We start from the raw sequence: 21,267 nt of genomic DNA, 5'->3' as shown, positions 1-21,267 counted from the left end.
ACCCAAAGCAATATACAGATTCAATGCAATCCCCATCAAAATCCCAATGGCATATTTTAAAGAAATAGAACAAAAAATCTTCAGATTTGTTTGGAACCACAAAAGACCCCGAATAGCCAAAGCAATCTTAAGAAAAAAGAACTATAATGGAGGTATCACACTTCCTGACTTTGGCTTGTACTACAGGGCCACAATAATCAAAACAGCATGGTATTGGCAGAAAAACAGACATATAGACCAATGGAATAGAATTGAGAACCCAGAAATAAAACCACATAAATATGGACAGATAATTTTTGACAAAGAAGCTAAAAACATACAATGGAGCAAAGACAGCCTCTTCAATAAATGGTGCTGGGAGAATTGGATAGCCACGTGCAAAAGAATGAAACTGGACTGCTGTCTGTCACCATGTACCAAAATTAATTCAAAATGGATCAAAGACTTAAGCATAAGACCTGACACAATAAACTGCATAGAAGAAAACATAGGTACTAAACTTATGGATCTTGGGTTCAAAGAGCATTTTATGAATTTGACTCCAAAGGCAATGGAAGTAAAAGCTAAAATAAACGAATGGGACTATATGAAACTTAAAAGCATCTGCACAGCAAAAGAAACCATTGACAAAATAAAGAGGCCACCAACTGAATGGGAGAAGATTTTTGCAAACAGTGCCTCCGATAAGGGGCTAATATCCAAAATATACAAGGAACTCATGCAACTCAACAGTAAAAAAACAACCCAATGTAAAATGGGCAGACGACCTGAAAAGACATTTCTCCAAAGAGGACATACAAATGGCAAATAGACATATGAAAAAATGCTCAACATCACTAATCATCAGAGAAATGCAAATCAAAACCACAATGAGATATCACCTCACCCCAGTCAGAATGGCCATCATCAACAAGACAAATAGTAACAAATGTTGGAGAGGCTGTGGAGAAAAAGGAACCCTCATACACTGTTGGTGGGAATGCAGAGTGGTGCAGCCGTTATGGAAGGTGGTGTGGAGGTTCCTCAAAAAATTACGAATAGAATTGCCATATGACCCAGCAATCCCTCTCCTGGGTATCTACCCAAAAAATCTGAAAACATTTAGAGATAAAGACACGTGTGCTCCAATGTTCATTGCAGCTTTGTTTACAGTGGCCAAGACATGGAAACAACCAAAATGTCCTTCGATAGATGAATGGATGAAGAAGTTGTGGTATATATACACAATGGAATACTATTCGGCGGTAAGAAAAGATGATATAGGAACATTTGTGACAACATGGATGGATCTTGAGAGTGTAATGCTGAGCGAAATAAGTCAGACAGAAAAAGCAGAGAACCATGTGATTTCACTGATATGTGGTATATAAACCAAAACAACAAAAGAACAAGACAAACAAATGAGAAACAGAAACTCATAGACACAGACAATGGTTTGGTGGTTGCCAGAGGGTAAGGGGGGTGGGGGGTGGGGGGTGGGAGATGAGGGTAAGGGGGATCGAATATATGGTGATGGAAGGAGAACTGACTCTGGGTGATGAACACACAATGGGATTTATAGATGATGTAATACAGAATTGTACACCTGAAATCTATGTAATTTTACTAACAATTGTCACCTCAATAAACTTAATAAAATAAAAAAAAAAGAAAAGAAAAATAAGTCAGAAAAAGTAGAAACCATATGATTTCACTCATATGTGGGATATAAAACTGAAAACAACAAAGGGACAAAACCCTCCTGATTTTTAATTAACACACACAGGTGTGGTACCAGCTTATTCTGTGTTTCCACCCCTCCTACCAGTCTTGAGTCTTGAGGCTACTTTTCTGTATGTCCTTAGTTTTATGACTTCTGTTCAGCTAGATTTCGGGCAAGTCTCCATGATAATTATTGTGTAGTTTAGCTGTAATTTTGATGAGGTTGTGAGAGGAGGCAAGCGCAATGTTTGCCTACTCTGCCATCTTGACCAGATCCCCATTTTTTTGGTAAAATTGTATTTTACATTCAAAAAATGAATCTCATCTTTCTTCATGACCTGTTCCATTTTTCTCACCATGTGCTGTTATAAGGATTTCCTCTCCATCTACACATAAATATTGTTAATTACTTAACATATTACTATAAATACCTCAGACTAGGAGACTCTTGACTCTGTGTTTGTGTGTGTGTGTGTGTGTGTGTGTGTGTGTGTGTGTGTGTTTGAGAGAGACAGAGGGAGAGAAATTTTTTACTTCCCCCAAAATATGAGCTTACCTTGGAATTAATTCTGAACAAGAGGTTGGCTGGTTTTACTTTAATCCATGTTCTGCTTTCAGGGAAAGCTAAAATGAACGTGAAGTGGACTCAGAATGATTTGGCAGTAACAGAGAACCTGCTGAAAGCTGCTGCCAGATCCCATGCAAGCTAGGCACTTGAGTAAAGATGTGCTGTTGCTTCTATTTGAATTCTAACCACCTTAACACTTAGTGGTCAGTTTAGCTTATGGTACACCTTCAATGTTGGAACATCCTGAGAGTTGATCAGCATAAAAATTGTGTTCCTTGTTTTCAATACTATTCTCATTATTTGCCTCATCTCTTCTCACTCAACCTAAATTTACCTTTACCTAATAGTAGTCTTGTGCTTTCTGTCAGTGCCACAGTCTTCATTGTTGTTAAATGACAAATATTAAATTTCTTAGGTTCTGAACTATAGTAATCAAAATAGGAAGAACATAATATATAATTGAATTTACATGATTGAAAAAACTATTGTTATAAAACTATTTTATAATTACTGTTAAAAAAATGATTATATTTTAGAACAGATATTTAAACCATTACTACTAATGTGGGAATTAAAAAATGTTTAAAAAGAAGATTAGGGCAAGTGAATATGGACACAGATGAGGCCAGACACTTTTAAAATTATTGCTAGACCTTAAATTTTATACACTTATATATACATATCTTTTTTCTAAAACAAAAAGTACCTTTTATCATTTAACTTTTGTTTACTGTTTATTTGATAGCCCCCTTATTGAATTTCCTATTTTGTATTGTTTTTGTTTATCATTTTACAGAAAATTTATGATTTGGCCTGTTAGGAATACTCCAATGCCCTTTCGAAATGCAGATACATATGTGCTTTCTGATGGGTCAAAAGTGCTTAATAATTGTATTTTTGAGATTTTTTTAATCCATGGCCTGTACTTTGAGGCTTCATGAAAAGATGTGAACTATACTTTGATGTCTAAAAAAATAAATTGGTTGACTTACTTCACAGGTATTTGTGACAGGAAACTTTCTAAACAAGCTAATGGCAGTAAATTGAGTGATCCAGATGTGTGGTTCTATCTAATTATCTTTCTAAGAATTTTCTGTATCAGTGAACTATGATGCTATGCTTAGGTACCAATTATTACTAACAATTTCCTTCAAAATTGCTCCTTGTATTATTGGACTGTCATAAATATTTTATAAGCAATTTATATAGCATAATTTATTTCATGAATTACAAATAAAAATGTTTGGTTTTCTCTTATAATTATTCTAAAATTACATTATTTCATTATAAATATGGTGAATATTTCTTCAGTAAAGTGTACTCAAAAAAACCCCTAAAATTAGACATAAAACCTCTACTTGAGCATTAAAATTTATAGGACTTTTCTGTTCATTGATTACTCTTTATTTACAGAACTATTTCAAGTAATCACCTGGCTTGAATACTATCTTTAAACATGGATAGATAATTTATTATCATTGCTACTTCTACCCTGAATAACATTGATTTATACGTACTTTTCATACTTAAAGTCAATTAAATAATATTAGAAACAACTGTGTTTGCACATGGAAAGATGAGATCCTTTAAGACAAGTATAATGGGGAGAATATTTTGCAGCATATTGACGAGTATTACCGAAAACATAGCTTCATACATTACATCACCAATGCAGCCGTAGGACTATAGGTTTTAAATACTACCTGAAGACCTTCATTTTCCATCTCATTTTTCTAACTAAATTTTAACTTAGTAATCTTATTTCTTGACTCTTATATACATACTTTTTCACTGGGCTCTCTTCCAACTAGTTCTAATTATATTGCAAAAAAGCTTCAAAACAAGATTTTTTTTTTTTTTTTTTAATTTCGTTCTATTCTTACCTCACTCTTCTTACCTCTTTACGTTCTATTCTTACCTCACTTTAATTTCGTTCTATTCTTACCATCACTCGTCCCTCACCAGGTACCCTTCTGATAAAACATAAACAATTCTCATAAGCACCAAGTATCTTTGGGAAAATTAAAGTAAGAAAAATTGGAAAAATTAACTTAAACTGATTTTTTTTTCTTCCTGAAAGCTCTGTGAAGCTTGTGAATTTTTAAGCATGTTCATTCATAGAAGTCAGATTATGTGAGGTCTGATTTAAAAATATGGTGAATGTTTAAATTAAAATAAATTGATTACAGTAAAAGACACATTGCATTAATCCCCCTCAAAATACTCTTTCTCGCTTCTAACACACTCATCCCATTGTTCTTGCCACTTTCTGAAGCAGTTCTGGAAGTCCTCTTTCATGAATGTCTTTAGTTGCACTGTTGTGGCTGCCTCAATGTCTTGAATTGATTCACAACATTTATCTTTCATGGTTATTTAGACTTTGGGGAAGAGCCAGAAGTCACACAGTGCCAGATCTGGTGAATAATGTTTTTGTTTGACAGAAATTGCCATATACCAGAAGCGATGTGTGACACAGATCCTTGTCATGATGGAGGATGGTTCACAGCAAACTTTAAAACATACCTTCTCTCAACCATGGCTTACACCCAACTGACTGCACTGAACAAGATGAAACTTGTCACACACTGTTACTAAGGTTCAACGCATCATTTCCCATACTGAAGAGTCCTGCCTCTTTGTTCGTTGGATGGCACTCGGCAGTACATTCACCATATTTTTTTATCACACCTTGTATACAGTATGACACACTGAGGCAATATCAACATCACCATGCAGATGTTTCTTATCAGATTCAGAAGCAGAGGACTGATGGGCATATAAATAAAAATAAATAAATAAATAAAAGACATGGTGACTACAGCTGAAGTATAGGACATACATGAAGTAGATAACATATGAATCTATCCAAGACTTAGGTCATTAGTGATATTCTTAATGGTGGGGTTGATGAAAAGATCTGGAAAGGAAAATGCTATGAATTGAATGCTCCTTAAAAATTCACCATGTTGAAGTTCTAATCCTCAATGTGATGGTTGTAGGAGGTGGGACCTTTGAGAGGTAATTAAGTTTACATGACATCAGGAGACTGGGGCCCCCATGATGGGATTAGTGACCTTATAATAAGAAGTAGGAACACCGCAGATTCTTCTCTTTACCTTGTGAGGATACAGTGAGAAGTTAGCTGTCTACAAGTTAGGAGGAGTGTCCTTACCAACAACCAATGCAGCCTGCATCTTGATCTTCGACGTCCAACAATCAGAACCTTGAGAAATAAGTTTCTGTTGTGTAAGCAACCCAGTCTATGGCATTGTGTTATAATAGCCCGAGATAACTAATACAGTAATGCTTATCTATATTTTTGTGAATGTGGTTAATCTGAAAATGCACTTAGAGTCTTAGGATGGTCTGTTGTTTCTTTTATGACTAAGTTATGCATTGAAAATATAATGGGGTGTTTCTAAAACCTAGACTACTTTAGTATCTCCAAGAAAACGGCTTGTGAAACTCAAGAATCTGAGGAATTTTAGTCCATTGTGTTTAAATTTTGATGGCAATCTTAAAAATTAATAAAATGGTGATCAAATTATTTTAATCACTAATACAACTATTTTTTATTTAAGTACTGTCATGGGTCATGATAGTATTTATGAGTTTTGCTGTATAGAGATTTTATACTGAGGTTGCCTGCTTGTATGTCAGTAACACTCTACTTCAACATGATTTAGCACTAGAGTTCCAAGATCATTTTTTTCCCTGTAAAATTCTTACAATTTCAAGTTTGGAATATAATGTAGAGAGCTCTTGGCATCTGTTCTTACTTCTATCTATCTCCTTACCACTTTGTCTCAGATATCAAGAGATCTTACTATGAATTCAATGGTACAGTCCATTGCCATGAAAATTCTCATGCTAAAATAGATGTATCATAATCTGGTATATTTGAATAATACCACTCAATCATTACAAAATGTCTCATTCTCCATCTTTCATTTCCCCTCTATTTTGGCTTTCAATTGGCTCATAAGTATTTTTTAAAAATAGACAGAAAGAAGAACAAAAATGTAATAGGTAGTTATACATAAGGCTGTATTCAAATTTAAAATTTCTAGATGCTAAAGACTGAGTTTTTATATTCTTTTTGCAAATGTAAGACTAAAATTAATCTATTCTCTAGGAGCATATCTGGGATTTTTGGAAGGTCTATTAATTAGTTAAGGTGAAATGTACCAAGAAGGATATAGTATACATAACATATATTTGATCTCAAACTTTTAGTATAGGTACAAAATCCACAAGCATTTTTCTCTGAGAATGATTATCCAGTATTTTCAATTTTTCAAAGGACATTTGAGAATTAATAACGCTGGCTAATTTTAGCAAATAAAAATATTTTTCCTTCCTTTTTCAATATTTCTGGTGAAAAGTTTCCTTGGTTTTTAGTCATCTGTTATTGCTTTACTTCTTCACTTCATTATTTTCTGAGGAGATGTGCATTTTGTATTAATTATCATGCATTAAATTGTCCAAGTTTTGTTGACTTCAAGAGAATTTACTAAGGGAAAATAATGTATTGTTTTTATATGTGAATTTCAGCCAGGAGGCAGTTGTAAGAAAATATGTTTAACCATCATTGCTGTGAGTCTGATTTAAACTGTTCTAACAAGTAAACCTCACACTTCAGCATGAACACAGCAGTTCTCTGGCATTGAAAAAAATTATTTTTACTCTTCTTGTTTTCCTGAAAATTAAAAATTGCAAAGCTCTCTCCTTCCTTCTCCCATCCCTTGCTTCTTCTCTTTGCCCTTCCATCAGCCTATCACAGCATGTAGCACAGATCTAAATATTTTGTGTATGCTTTAATAGAATAATTCTCATATACTTTTAAGAGAAAAAATTAACATGTTAAATTTTAGATATGTATATAAAAATATAAAATTAGTTGTTTGTTTATCTAGACTAATTGAACCAGTATAAATTTTGTATGCTGTTTTGGGTTAAGGTAGACCTTAGAGGAAGAACTATCATTAAACAAAAAATGACAAGTGCACTAAATTCTACAGAGTAAAAGTGAAGAATATTGAAGCCAAAGGAATTATAGTCTGGGGAAAGTTGGATAGAGAAAGCTGAGACCTGAAACACGAATACTAGTTTGTTAGCTTAAGCAGAAGAGAAGTATTAGGTTGGTGCCAAAGTAATTGCGGTGTTTGCATTGTTGAAATTTGCTGTTTTATATTGGAATCCTTCTTAAATAAATGTGGCTGTGTTACACATCATTTTAATGTGCATTTCTCGTTTTATGTTTTTTTTGTGTTTTTTTTTCTAATGGCTTATTACTTGCTGTTTATTTTATACTTATTTTAGACTATGGAAATGATGTTAGACAAAAAGCAAATTCAACTGATTTTCTTTTTTCTTTTTTGAGTTCAAAATGGGTGGTAAAGCAGTGCAGAAAACTCTCAACATCAACAACGCATTTGGCCCAGGAACTGCTAATGAATGTACAGTGCAGTGGTGGTTCAAGAAGTTTTGCAATGGAGACGAGAGCCTTGAAGATTTGGAGTGTAGTGGCCGGCCGTTGGAAGTTGACAACGACCGCGAGCAATCATCGAAGTTGATCCTCTTACAACTACACAAGAAGTTGCCAAATAACTCAAAGTCGACCATTCTATGGTCATTTGGCATTTGAGGCAAATTGGAAAGGTGAAAAACCTCAATAAGTGCGTGCCTCATGAGCTGACCGAAAATCAAAGAAATAGTCATTTGAACTGTCCTCTTCTTTTATTGTATGCAACAACAACAAACCATTTTTTGATCGGATTGTGATGTGTAATGAAAAAGGGGTTTTATACGACAACCAGTGATGACCAGTTCAGTGGCTGGACTGAGAAGAAGCTCCAAAGGACTTCCCCAAAACAAATTTGCACCAAAAAAAGGTCATGGTCACTGTTTGGTGGTCTGCTGACGGTCTGATCCACCACAGCTTTGTGAATCCCGGTGAAATCATTATATCTGAGAAGTATGCCCAGCAAATCAATGAGATGCAAAAACTACATTGCCTGCAGCCAGCACTGGTCAACAGAGAGGGCCCAATTCTTCACAACCCTCGACCGCACCTCACACAACCAATGCTTCAAGAGTTAAAGAAATTGGGCTATGAAGTTTTGTCTCATTCACCATATTCACCTGACTTCTCACCAACTGACTACCATTTCTTCAAGCATCTTGACAACTTTTTGTGGGGAAATTCCTTCCACAACCAGCAGGATGCAGCAAATGCTTTCCAAGTGTTCATTGAATCCTGAAGCATGGATTTTTACGCTACAGGAATATACAAACTTATTTCTCGTTGGCAAAAATGTATTGATTGTAATGGTTCCTATTTTGATTAATAAAGATGTGTTTGAGCCTAATTATAATGATTTAAAATTCATGGTCTGAAATGCAATTACATTTGAACCAACCTATAGAAGTCAAAAAAATTCATTTCTTGCAGACAGAACAGTATGTATGATAACCTTGGGGGAGGAGAAGTGGTATAATAGAAGAATTGAAAGAAATTCATGATAGTTGGAGTATAGAAGGCTTTTGTAGGAGTGATATTAAATAAAGCTGAAGAGACAGAGGCAGTACCAAATAAGACAGGGTTTTAAAGTCCAGGGAAGAAATTTGGTCTTTATTATGAGGGCAGTGGAAAACATTCAAAAGGATTTTAGTTCATGGTTGACATGGCCAGAAATGTAGTGTGAAACACCACAGTAGCAAAAATGGATGGGGAAATAAAATGAGCAGGTAGAAGTAACATTTAACCAGCTATTGCATACAAAATTATGATTGATATGATCATGATATATATCCATAGAATCCGATGGCATTACGAGAACCCTGTGACTTGGACTCACAGGATGGCTATAGAGATGGTAAGCAGAGATAAGAAAAATATATTTTGCATTGCTTGGGATTTGGTAGTTGTTCCTTGTCTTTTAGGAATAGTGGCACTCTCTCTCAGTGGTATATTGGAGCTGATATGTGGAGAGGCTAACATGTGAAGGAAAAATCCCAAAATACGTGAGAGAATAGATACAAATAAAAATTCAAAGACAGATGGGAGAATAGTTGCTCTTGATTTACTTGGTTAAAACCTGACAATCTTACGAGCATCCTGGTGGTTAATGAACACTAATGAATTTATAGATGTCACTGACTAGCAGCTTCATTTTGAATGACGTGTTGCTATCTGCCCATTGAAAGTGGCCAGTTTCCTGTGAGGTCCCTAAGGTGTAACTATTTTCGATAATTCCATGAGATTTACTTGTCGGTTGTATGAAAAACCAGTGATCAGAAAAAAAGCTTTTCATTGTACGGACACGGAAAAAAAATTATCAAGATAGATTATATTTTATAAATAGATTCTAAACTAACATCAAATGTAGATTAATGTATCCATAAGATTCATGCTATTTCTATTCAATTATCACACCACTCCGTATCCTAGAAAGTCACAACTTGTCAACAAGTAAGTTACTTCCCAGATATATTACTACTTTAAATACAGGAATACAGATAAAACTAAGTTTTTTAAAATGGAAAAACATCTTTGTTTTCAGTTAAACTGTAATCAAACTAACCTTCCATTAGACATTTGAATTTCCCGAATAAGATTTTCAACAGTTTCTTCCTTTTCTTGTATCTAATGACAATCGATTCCTTAATTGTTATATATATATATATATATGTGTATATATATATATATATATATATATATATATATATATATATATATATAATGTCTTTGAGGGGTTCAAATTAATGAAAAAGATCTTTGTAGTAAGCTAATCTGCCTATATTTCCTTTTTGTTTCTACTTCTTAAAGCCATATATAGAAAAGTCAAATATCTCTTTCAAAATGGCACTTTAAATATTTGAAGATGATTATCATCTAACCTCTAAATTTCCATAAACAAAACCTTCCATTTTTTCAGATATTTCTGTTATTATTTACTGTTACTATGCACCAATACTTTTATCAATATCCTCTGATATATTTTCCATTTTGTCTAAATTTCCCTTAAAGTGTACAATCCAGAAGTGAATTAAGTATTCTAATTGTGGTCTAAGTAGCTCAGAAGTTATTGTAACTCATTTGAGATACCTATTTATTTAACAACTATTTATTGAACACATTTATATGAGAAGCAGTTTGCAATGGTCAAGATAGTCAGTAACCCAGCCACTATATAACCTACTATCCATAGCAGACACTTTTGGGGTTCTTTGCTCACTGTAACTCTTCCAGTGATGTGCTAAGGCACCTCATACAACCCAATAGTGCATATCTCCTCCCAACTTTGGTTTTAGTCATATTCTACTGATAGCTTGAAATAGGCCTTGAAAGGAGTATTTATACCATGGAAATTATTGAACACCAAAATAAATATTTTGATTTTTGCTTGTTTTGCTTGCTTTTTTTATTGTTGTTTTTAGGGTTTTCCTTTGTTTTGTTTTGTTTTTCTTTTTGGAAATCTGGTTATCAAACATATATCAGTATACCACCTTTTTTTGTTGTTGTTGTTGTTTGTTTATTTGTTTGGAGTTTCTTCCTCCCCCATTTGTGGGATCCAAGCAGTAAATTTTTACTAAGAGACTTGGTCTTATGACTATAGTTGATTAAGCTATTGGCAAACAAAGTGGATCATTAATAGATACTTGAAATTAATGTTCATTCTATGTTTTGAGGAGAAAACATTTATTTAAATCTATTAACTATATCATGCTGATCCTCTATACATTTATTAATAAATCAATAATTTTAAATTCAATTCCTTCACCTGATGAAAATGACACCAACATATAAGTTGGAGGTGTTTCATTGACTTGTTCTTCAAGCATAGGCACTCCTGAATGGGTTAACCAGTTCTCATGTGGAGGATATGTGTCACTCTCTTTTTTTATTGCTGCTTTCAATTTATATTATCTTCAATTGCCATCTATGCCTTAAATCCAGACTATAGACCCCAAGCTCGTCAATCATATAAATATCTTCAAGAGAACTCTCTTGCCTGGTTAAGGATGGTATTGCTCCAAAACATAACATATGTTATGTAGACAACTGTGACTTAACATGAATTCAGTAAAAGATTCATCACTCTCTGAGAAGATTTAGAAAATATTCAAGATTTTAATTGACATTATTTAATATTTTATAATCATAGATGGCAGGTATCAACCCACTTGCATTCAGTAAAGATCTTTGCAATTAGCAAACATCACAAAAGCGAGGAAGTAGCCTACTGAAGATCCTGTTACTATAACTGGGTCTCAACAATTCTAGGGACCACTTGCCAGATGCTTCATAATGAATATACTGTGAAGAATATCAGCAGATTTTACTGCACTAATACTTGTGACACCTAATTATATCTGCAAACAAAATAAAGGAGAAAAATAGCTGAGTAAATGGAAAGTGTTTTTTCATAAACACTTAGATACAGAAAATGCTTCTGAAATTGCTCTGGAGGTGGTATTGGCTGCATTTACTCTGTTTTACTTGCTAAAATTTAAGCAAAATTATGATCCACCTGTGTTGTTTGGCATATCAAACCATGAACTTAATTTATTTTGGTAGCTAATCAGTATTTGCAAAAATTGACATGAAAGGGAACTTATTTAAAGTAAAGTTAATGATTTTATCAATGTAAAGCTTTGAAAATTCAGCAAGTGAACAGAGAGTTTATATAGGTAGAAATACAGAACGGTAAATGGGTAAGATTTTTAAAAAGTCTCTTAATGAATGACCTGTGGATTTTTTGGGAAGAGAGGGCCACATTTAATTTAGAACAAACACCAATCAACTGTATATTCAAAATCCTCTCCAAAGCCCAATGCTTGACTGGAATAATGCTCCAAATGCACAATGAGTGCCTTCTCCTTTAGGATAGTTTGGGGGAATTTTATTAACATTTATGTTCCATTATTTCCATTATTACCACTAGACCAGATTTATACTTAAGTAGTTAGCATAGTTACATGGTATCTAAAACTAATGGCTCACTATCCCAGAGCTTGAAGATTTGGGCTTTCTAAAAGTCTGCCCAGGTTTTAGCACATCTTGTCCCTGTAGTTTGTTTTTTCAGGGATAGGTGATACTATTATAGATTGATATAACTGTAGGGAAATAATTCTATTTATTACTACAATGAAACCTCTTCTTTTTTACAGTTTAGATATGTAATCTATTTACCACACATAGAGTCTATTTAGAGTTCTCTCCTTAATATTAAGTTGGTGCAACAGTAATTGTGGTTTTTGTATTTATTAATATTTTTAACCTTTTAAACCACAATTACTTTTGCACCAAACTAATAGTAATGCTGCATGATTCTGACTTAACTGATGTCTCAGAATCTTCTCTTTAAAAGAAACCACAATACAAAAGATTTTTTCTTCTCTATTGTTCATTTTTGTTCTCAACATCTAATAAATTTATATTTATTCAATATATTCATCCAGTTAAGACAACACTAAATTCTACTACAATAGTTCACAAATTTTCCTAATAACCTTTCCATACAGTATCATGAAAAAGCAAACATCTTATTAAAGAAACATGGATTTGTACCACACATGTGTACAGTAATTGTGATGATATCTCTTTGTTTTCCCATGAAAGTACTCACTTGCATGTTCTTAGGAAATCCATGTCTCCTAAGTAGTAGCATGATATACTACTTTGTTTTCCATATAAATCAATCAATCTCCGTGGTCCATTTTTATGTTCTTCTTCATATTAATTTCCTCAGTATCTTAGTTTAGAATTCTCTAAGGTGATTCATACTTCTGAGAATTGAGAAAATAGTTTCCTGGATATTCCATCTTTTATTCAGTATATCAATGTTCTTATACTAGCCTCCTTGTCAATTCTTGCATTAAAGGGAGTCTATAATTTTATTTTATGTTTAGCCCACAGGGCCAGTCTTTTAAAGTAACAATAGTTATGTTACCCAAAATGCCTTCCTTAGGACAGCACTGATCTGTAGGAGAGCAATGCCTGCCTTCTTCCTGAGTGAGGATTATCCTGAAATCACCAGATTAACTACAATTTCATGAATGTTTGCCCTTCTGAATGTGATTTGCCAATGTAAACAATGGCTGGACAGAAAGACATCAAGGGCGAGTCCCTATTACATTTAATTCAGGCTTAGATCTGAATCCTTAGCCACAAACAGCTTTAGAAGCATCTTCATTCTAAAATAAACCATTTTCAGTGCTTTGAGATTTTGAGTCCTTGATTAAAATACATTTTTACCTGATGTTCACTTGAGAAATGAGTTACTTTAGGAATATTCATGTAAATTATTGAGTCAAACCAATATGCAGTTGCTCATTTAAAATTCCCTTTAAAGTAGAAGGCAAAGAGTTTGCCCAAGTTCTTATAATCAGTTGTGAGCTGCTGTGATGATAGATGCTTCCTTTTCTTTGTTCTTAGAGTCTTCTTTCTGAGGCTATTTCCACATATCCCCCTCTGTATGGCAGAGATAGCAACATATGGAATGAATGCTGCTTCTTTTTTTGGCCGTGTTACACTAACTCATCTCATATTAAATTCTGACTGATAATTTTCAAAACACACAGACATAAAACACCTTCTGATCATTTTCGACTTATTGCCTCTTTGACAAAATTTCATGTTTACTCAACCAAATTCATATTTCTTAGTTCTAATTGTCTCTTTATCTCTTATAGATGGGTCCTGTCAGCAATTTGTTTATTATTATTATTATTTTTAGGAAAGCTCTTCTCACAGTTTATTGTTGTTTTACCAAAATGAAAAAAAGGAGAAATATTCCCTTTGCCTTCCAGCTGAACTTGTTGCCCTCCTTAGAGCTTTATAGTCTTGCCTTTTCTAAAACCTGTTTATATCTATACTCATACTTGCTGTACATTTGGTATAGTTTATGGTTAAAGGAAACTGGAAACAATGAATTTCTCATCTACAAAGATTAAAGCTCCCAAATTGCCCTTATATTCTAGTTCTTTAGGATGTCTTGTAACTACCTCTGCTATAAAATGATGATGTTACACATGGAAATGGTCTGGTTGATGAAAGCCTAGGCCATTACCTCTTATGAGTCCATTCTTTTGAGCAAGCAATGCTTTCTGATAACTCTCTGTTGCCAAGTATTTTACTAATGCTGTGCCCAGAGCCTCGGCAATGTGACTGCAGCTCCTTTCATCAAAATATAGAGTCTATATTCCATTTCTTTGTGATTTGATTTGCCAATAAAATGTGGCATAAATAACAGTATGCCACATCTGAACATAGGCCCCTTGAGGTCTTGCGACCTTCCACTCAATCTCTGGGCAGCCTTCTCTTATGTAAAAAAGCCACGTTTTTCCTGCTGGAGGATGAAAGACTACATAGGATCAACCCAGTCGTCTCAATCAAATCTCCAGAGATGTGAGAGAGTCCAACCCAAATCAACAAAGCCCCATAACAAACCCAGAGATGATAGTAAACACATGGGAAAGCCCAGCCAAGACCAGAAGATCTTCCCAGCTGAGCCCAGCTTAAATTGACAATTCTAAGTTGTTGCTATATAGAAACATATATATAATTAATTTTTCCTAACCTTGAGTCCAGTAATATTGCTAAATTCAGTTATTAATTCTACCAGTTTGTAAACTACCTTGTATTTCCTACCTGTTGCATATATGATAACTACAGACAATGACAGTTATTTATTTCCCTTTCTAATTTACCTCTTTCATTTTTTTGTTTGCTTTAAATCATTTGGTAGGACCACTGGTATAATGTTGACTATAGTTTGTAATAGCAGATACCCTTGTTATATTCCTGATCTTAAGAAGAAACCTTTAAAGTAATTGAAATTCACTAATTTATTAATGGAATAAACCAATAGAAAATATAGAACATCATGCTCCTGGACATGTCCATCTATGTTGACACTGATCCATTAATCACCCCCCTTAAGATATTTGATTGGTTATGATTCTGCAGTATATCAGTTCATATTAATTGATTTGATTTATGAGATTATCACTAGTAATTTGTCAGATTTTTTTCCCCAACGTATCAACTGAGTCACATTTTCTGGATGAAAATATTATTAATTCGTTCTATGTTTTTCTAGATAATTTACATATAATTTGAAAAATGCATATATTATTTACACCAAAACATTTGTATCTTACAAAGGTGATGTGGCACTTTGATTTTTTTCACTAAAAACATATTTCTTGGAGACTTTTCCAAATAAAGACTCAGTGATGTATGTCATTTATTTTATAGAATCTTTGTCAAATTATCTCATAATGAAAAAAATATAACTCGAACCTAATACAAATTTTCACCTATTAGTTCAGTGTTTTGTTTTGTTTTGTTTTTAATTAGCATGTGGAGAAAATAGATAATCACATGCCCTGTTTAACTGGAACATCATTTGGGAGAATAAATTAGCAATATCTATTCAAGTAATAAATGCTCATATCCCTTGAAGAAAAAGTTTCTAACGCAATGAGTTTCCGTAATATCTAGTATTTTCTTTGTTTAATTTGTACTCATGTAATTTATCCAAATTTTAATAAGGATTTTTATTTATATTGGATTTATAAAGTTAACATGGCGGTGAAATTTATACTTAGCAGCATTTGGATTTTCAGATACTAATAGATTTACTATATTTCTATGTTTTTTCCAGTATTATTGAAATATGATTGACGTATAATATTGCATTAGTTTAAATTGAACGACATGATTTTATACCTGTATATATAAATATGTTGATATATAGAAATATAAATATATTGTGAAATGGTTATCGCAATAAGTTTAGTTAACATCCATCACTTTACATAGTTGACAATTTTTTTCTTTGATGAGACTTTTAGGATCTACTCTCTCAGCAACTTTCAAATGTACAATACACTATTGTTAATTATAATCATTATACTGTAACTTATGTCCTCACAACTTATTTATCTTAGATCTGGAAGTTTGTATCTTTTAACTGCCTTTACCCATTTTCCACGCTCCTTACCTTCCACATCTGGCAACCATCAATCTGTTCTCTGTTTCTATAAGGTTTTTTTTTCCTAAATTCCACATATGAGATCATAAATGTTTGACTTTCTTTGCCTAACTTAGCACAATGTCCTGAAGTTACATCCATGTTGTTGCAAGTGGCTGGATTTCCATTTTTATGAATAAATAATATTCCATCATATGCATATTCCATATTTTCTTTACCCATTTATTTGTTGACAGATATTTAGGTTTTTTTCATATTTTGGCTATCGTAAATAATGCTGCAATCAACGTAGGTGTACATATACCTCTTCATGATAAATTTTTTTTTTTTCTTATAATACCCAGGAATAGAATTGCTACATCAGATGATAGTTTGATTTTTAAATATTTTTAGACAATCCATATTGTTTTCTATAGTATCTGCACCAATTTACATTCCTACCAACAGTGCACAAAAGTTCTCTTTTCTCCACAGCCTCTTTAACACTTGTGATTTCTTGTCTTTTTGATAATAGCCATTCTAAAAAGTGTGAGGTAATATCTCATTATGGTTTTGATTTGCATTTTTCTGTTGATTAGTGATGCTGAGCACCTTTTAATGTACCTGTTGGACATCTGTATGTTTTCTTTGGGAAAATACCCATTCTGATACTCTACCCATTTTTTAATTGGATTGTTTGGAGTTTTCTTCTCTTCTTTTCTTCTTCTTCTGTTTTGTTATTGAGTTGTGTGAGTTATTTCTATATTTTGGATATTAACTTCTTATCAAATATATAATTGGCAAATTTTTCTCCCATTATGTAGGTACACTTTTCATTTCGTCAATTGTTTCTTTTGCTGTGTAGAAGCCTTTTAGTTTTATGTAGTCCCACTTGTTTATTTTTGCTTTCATTGACTGTGCTTTTGATGTCATATAAAAAAAAAGAGAAGAGAAAAAAACTGGAAATATAGGGCAAAAGGTAAAGTTTATTTTATAGAAGTTCTAATTAGTTAGGTGATATTTGACCAAAATGTATGTAAAAACACTAATAAAGTGAGATCTGAAAATGTTGATAAGAATATTCCAAGCAGAGAAAACTCCAAATGCTAAGATTCTACAGCTGAAATGTACTTGACAAGTAATAAAACAGATGACCACTGTACCGGAAAAGGTGAAGCAAAGGACCAAGACATAAGGAGCTAGCATCAGAGATTGAGCTGGGGGTTAGAGCACAGGTTTTTGTAAAGATTTTAACTTTTACTCTGAGTGAAATTTTAATCCATAGGAGGGCTTTGAATAGAAAGATACCATAATATGTTCTATGTTTCAAATAATTTATGGTGACTACTTTATTGAGAATAGCCTTTAGGTGAGCACTGGAGGAAGTACCAGACACCGGTAAGGAAGCTATTGCAGTAATCAACAGGATAGATATTAGTAATATGCAAGAGGGTTAATTACTGAGATGGGAGAGTATGGTCTGATTCAGAATATATTTTGAATTCAAGCCTATAGGATTTGCAAATGGACACCCTAATATGAGAGAAAAAGAGAATTCAGTGATGGCTTCAAGAAAACTGTGACAGGAACAAGTTGGGAGGATGGAGGCGGGGGAAGAGACATGCTTTGGGTTTTAGAAATGTTATATTGGGAATACTTACTAAATATTCAAACAGAATAGGAGAGAGGCAGTTGAATAGATGAGTCTGGAGTTTAGGTCTTCAGCCTGAACTGAAAATAAAAATATTTAAATACTATAGATAGTATTAAAGCTAGGAGAATGGAAAAAGTGGCTAAAAAGAGGTTCAAGTAATGAGTCCTGGTATCTACCATATTTAGAAGTTACAAATTTGAGAAATAATTAGACAAAAAGAAAAAAAAAAAAGAGTAGATCATGTTGGAAGAAAATCAAGTGTGATAAATTACAGTCCAAGAGAAGAGTTAAAAATAAAGTGGGCGACTATGTTAAATGCTTTTGTTAGGTCAAATAAGGTGATAAATCAGAATTCACCATAAGATTGTTAAACATATATGGTCCTTTGCAGACTTGTAAAAGCAGATTCAGAGGAATAACAGTAGCAAAAGCCAGACTGACATGGATTCCAAAAATAAAAGAATAGGAGGAACTGAAGACTTGAATATTGAACATAGACCTTAAAGAAATTCTTGACGAACCAAACATGTATTGCGAGAAAAAGAAAATTCAAAGATGACTACAAGTGTTTTCTTCTTTCCAACTGGAAAGATGAGAATGCAATTTAATAAGATAGAAGGGCCATATTTATGTACTATTTTTGTTTTGAGGAGGTTTCTTTTTTTTCTTTCTTTTTTTTTTTTTTTTAATAAAGAGAAGAAAAACAGGTAAGTTCCATTTCTTGAACATTCAATTATTATTTGAATTCTTGTGAGACGGATAATGTTCTCTTCAACCCAGTGTATGGTCTCCATGTTCCTCTGTTTGAAAATTGTAACTGTGCTTAACCATGAAAGACATTCCAGTAGTACCCCGTTTTTTTTGTGTATGTTTAATGAAAGACTACTGGCATTGATTAGAGTATCATTTTCTTATTTTTAATATATGATTAAAGAGTTTTAAATTGTATTTCTTGGGAATATAGTAGACATACCATGAAACCATCTCTTACTACAAAATTTCTAGACATTCTAGTAAAAATAAATCATTATTTTAATTGCATTGCTGAGATTTCAAAATGAAGAGAAACTGGAGTTTATAATATACACAGAAGTAAAAAATGTGATATACCTAGCAAAAGACCAAGAGGGAAAGATGAAAACGTTCTGTTGTAATATTAATATAAAATGCTTTAAATAGTATCAGTGGCAGGTGAAATGTGTTAAGTTAAAGATGTATACTTATAAATCTTAAAACAATCAAAACAACATCATTAACAGCATCAAGTTCATGCTAATTAGATCAAGAATGGAAAAAGAAATGGAATTATAAAACTACTCAACTCAGGAGAAAAAAAGAAAAAGAAGAAATAAAAAGCTGAAAAATGTGGGAAAATAGAAAATAAATTGCAATATGGGTTGATTAAAATCAATAATGACATCACTGTAGATGATCTAAACAACCTAATTAAAAGGCATAGATTGTTGAGTTGATTAAAAAATCAAGACTATAATGCCTACAAGAAATCCACTTTAAATATCAAGATGCAAACAGTATAAAAGTAGGCAAAATAGGTATCATGCTAACATTAATCAACAGAAAACTAGAGTGGCTTATATTAGTAACAGAAAAGTAGATTGCAGAACAAAGATTATCACGAGACATAAAGAGGATCATTTCATAAATGATAAAGAGATGAATTCATTAAGAGGACATAATATTAAACATTTACATATTTAATAGCAACACTTCAAAATACATGAAGCAAAAAAGTCATAAAACTGGAAGGAAAAATAGACAAATCTATAATTATATTAGAGATTTCAACACTCCTCTCAGTACCTGATATAAGAAGTAGATAATAACATCAGTAAAATAGAAGATTTAAACAACACATCAACCAACTTGACCTAATTGTCATTTATAGAATACTCCATTCAACTACAGAAGATGTGTATTCTGTAGTCAGAAATACACAGAATGTTCCTCAAGATAAATCATATTTTGGGGGACTGTGGGGGCAGAGCCCCAGAAAGTAGTTTACAGGCTCTCGGCCTCACGTGGAGGGGTGCTGGCTCGGGTAATAGATGGCCGTCAGCTGGGGCTGGTTGGCCGTCAGCTGTAGCCATTGAGCCATTAGCCACTAATATAACTGCTGCGGCTACAAAGGAGAGCCGAGGAGAGTGGAGGAGAGTGAAAGAGAGTCGTCGGTGGGTTGCAGACAAAACGGACAGCAGGTCGCACGTCCAGTGAACCCAGCCTCCAGTGAGACCGTAGTGGTATGACTCCCCTACCTATGGCTCCGTGGGTGTTCCTTTTTGGCCTCACCATATCCTGCGTTATGTGGGGAGCGGGACCAGAGACCCTGCAGGCCTCCCCGCCTGGCACCCTGCACGACAGGGACCACATAAAAAAGTCTTAGTAACTCTACTCTGTCACTAAAACTAGGAGAACAGAGAGAGGTAGACTTGCCTTAAGTGTCTCTCAGTATGGAACTGATAATTACAGAAATTCAGATTCAATAATTTGAATCCTAGTTTCTTCTCTTATTAGCTGTATGCCATCAAGTTTACTTAGTGTTAACAGCTGAGGCTTCTGGATCTGTATAGCAGTAACAAAAATGTGATAATACTTGTCTCATCAAGTTGACACAAAAGGTAAATGAAATTGCTTTATTAAAGTTCCCATTATATAAAAATTACATATTGTAACTTTATATCAAAAACATATCTGCTTCAGGACACAAGAAATCTATATGTTCCTAGTGAAACTATTTTTATTACTGTTCTACCCCTGATGTTTCCAATTATGCACTATTAGCTATAATTTTCATGAGTCCTAAACTCTCTTTAGTAAAAAAAAATCTGAAAAATTTAAGAGCATAAAATGCTTTGCTTTCAAAATTGAAAAACTTTCATGCAATGTCCTTGTTAGGCAAAATGGTTTCTAGTGTTTGATGTGACACATTCCATCTTAAGAAGCAAGTTGCTATCAGTGACCATCAGTTCACCCAGGGAGGGATGGGCCTGTATCACCTGAAAGGAATATACTTACATAGAATAAGGAGGCCCATTAAATTGTTTATTGCCTTGGAATACACAGCTTTTAACAAGCTCATGCCACTTGGCTACAAGCCACCTGTGTTCGTGGAGGATATATCTACTATCTATCTATCTATCTATCTATCTATCTATCTATCTATCTATCATCTATCTATATGTCTCAAGCCTCCATCCCCTTTCTGGTGCAGAGATCCACTGTTTTGCTGCTGACCAAGACTTCTGCCCTTCCTTATTTCCCTTAATAAATGTTTTGTTTAATTCTGGAATTCCCAGTCTCTTTCTAAAGGCTCTTGGTCCCGTCATCTTTTGGAGATCAGT

At 33.5% G+C, this 21,267-nt stretch overlaps 1 pseudogene; it reads left to right on the top strand.

Moving 5' to 3' along the window:
- The first annotated feature begins 7,594 nt into the window (after positions 1–7,594).
- On the top strand, positions 7,595–8,619 carry LOC148754822 (histone-lysine N-methyltransferase SETMAR pseudogene; annotated as a pseudogene).
- Positions 8,620–21,267: the final 12,648 nt, after the last annotated feature.

The sequence above is a fragment of the Rhinolophus sinicus genome, chromosome 17 (assembly GCF_057876585.1).
Source record: "Rhinolophus sinicus isolate RSI-liver-muscle chromosome 17, RSI-T2T, whole genome shotgun sequence".
Lineage (NCBI taxonomy): Eukaryota > Metazoa > Chordata > Mammalia > Chiroptera > Rhinolophidae > Rhinolophus > Rhinolophus sinicus.
The sequence above is the reverse complement of the archived record's forward strand: the minus strand, read 5'-3'. Positions and strand labels throughout refer to the sequence as shown.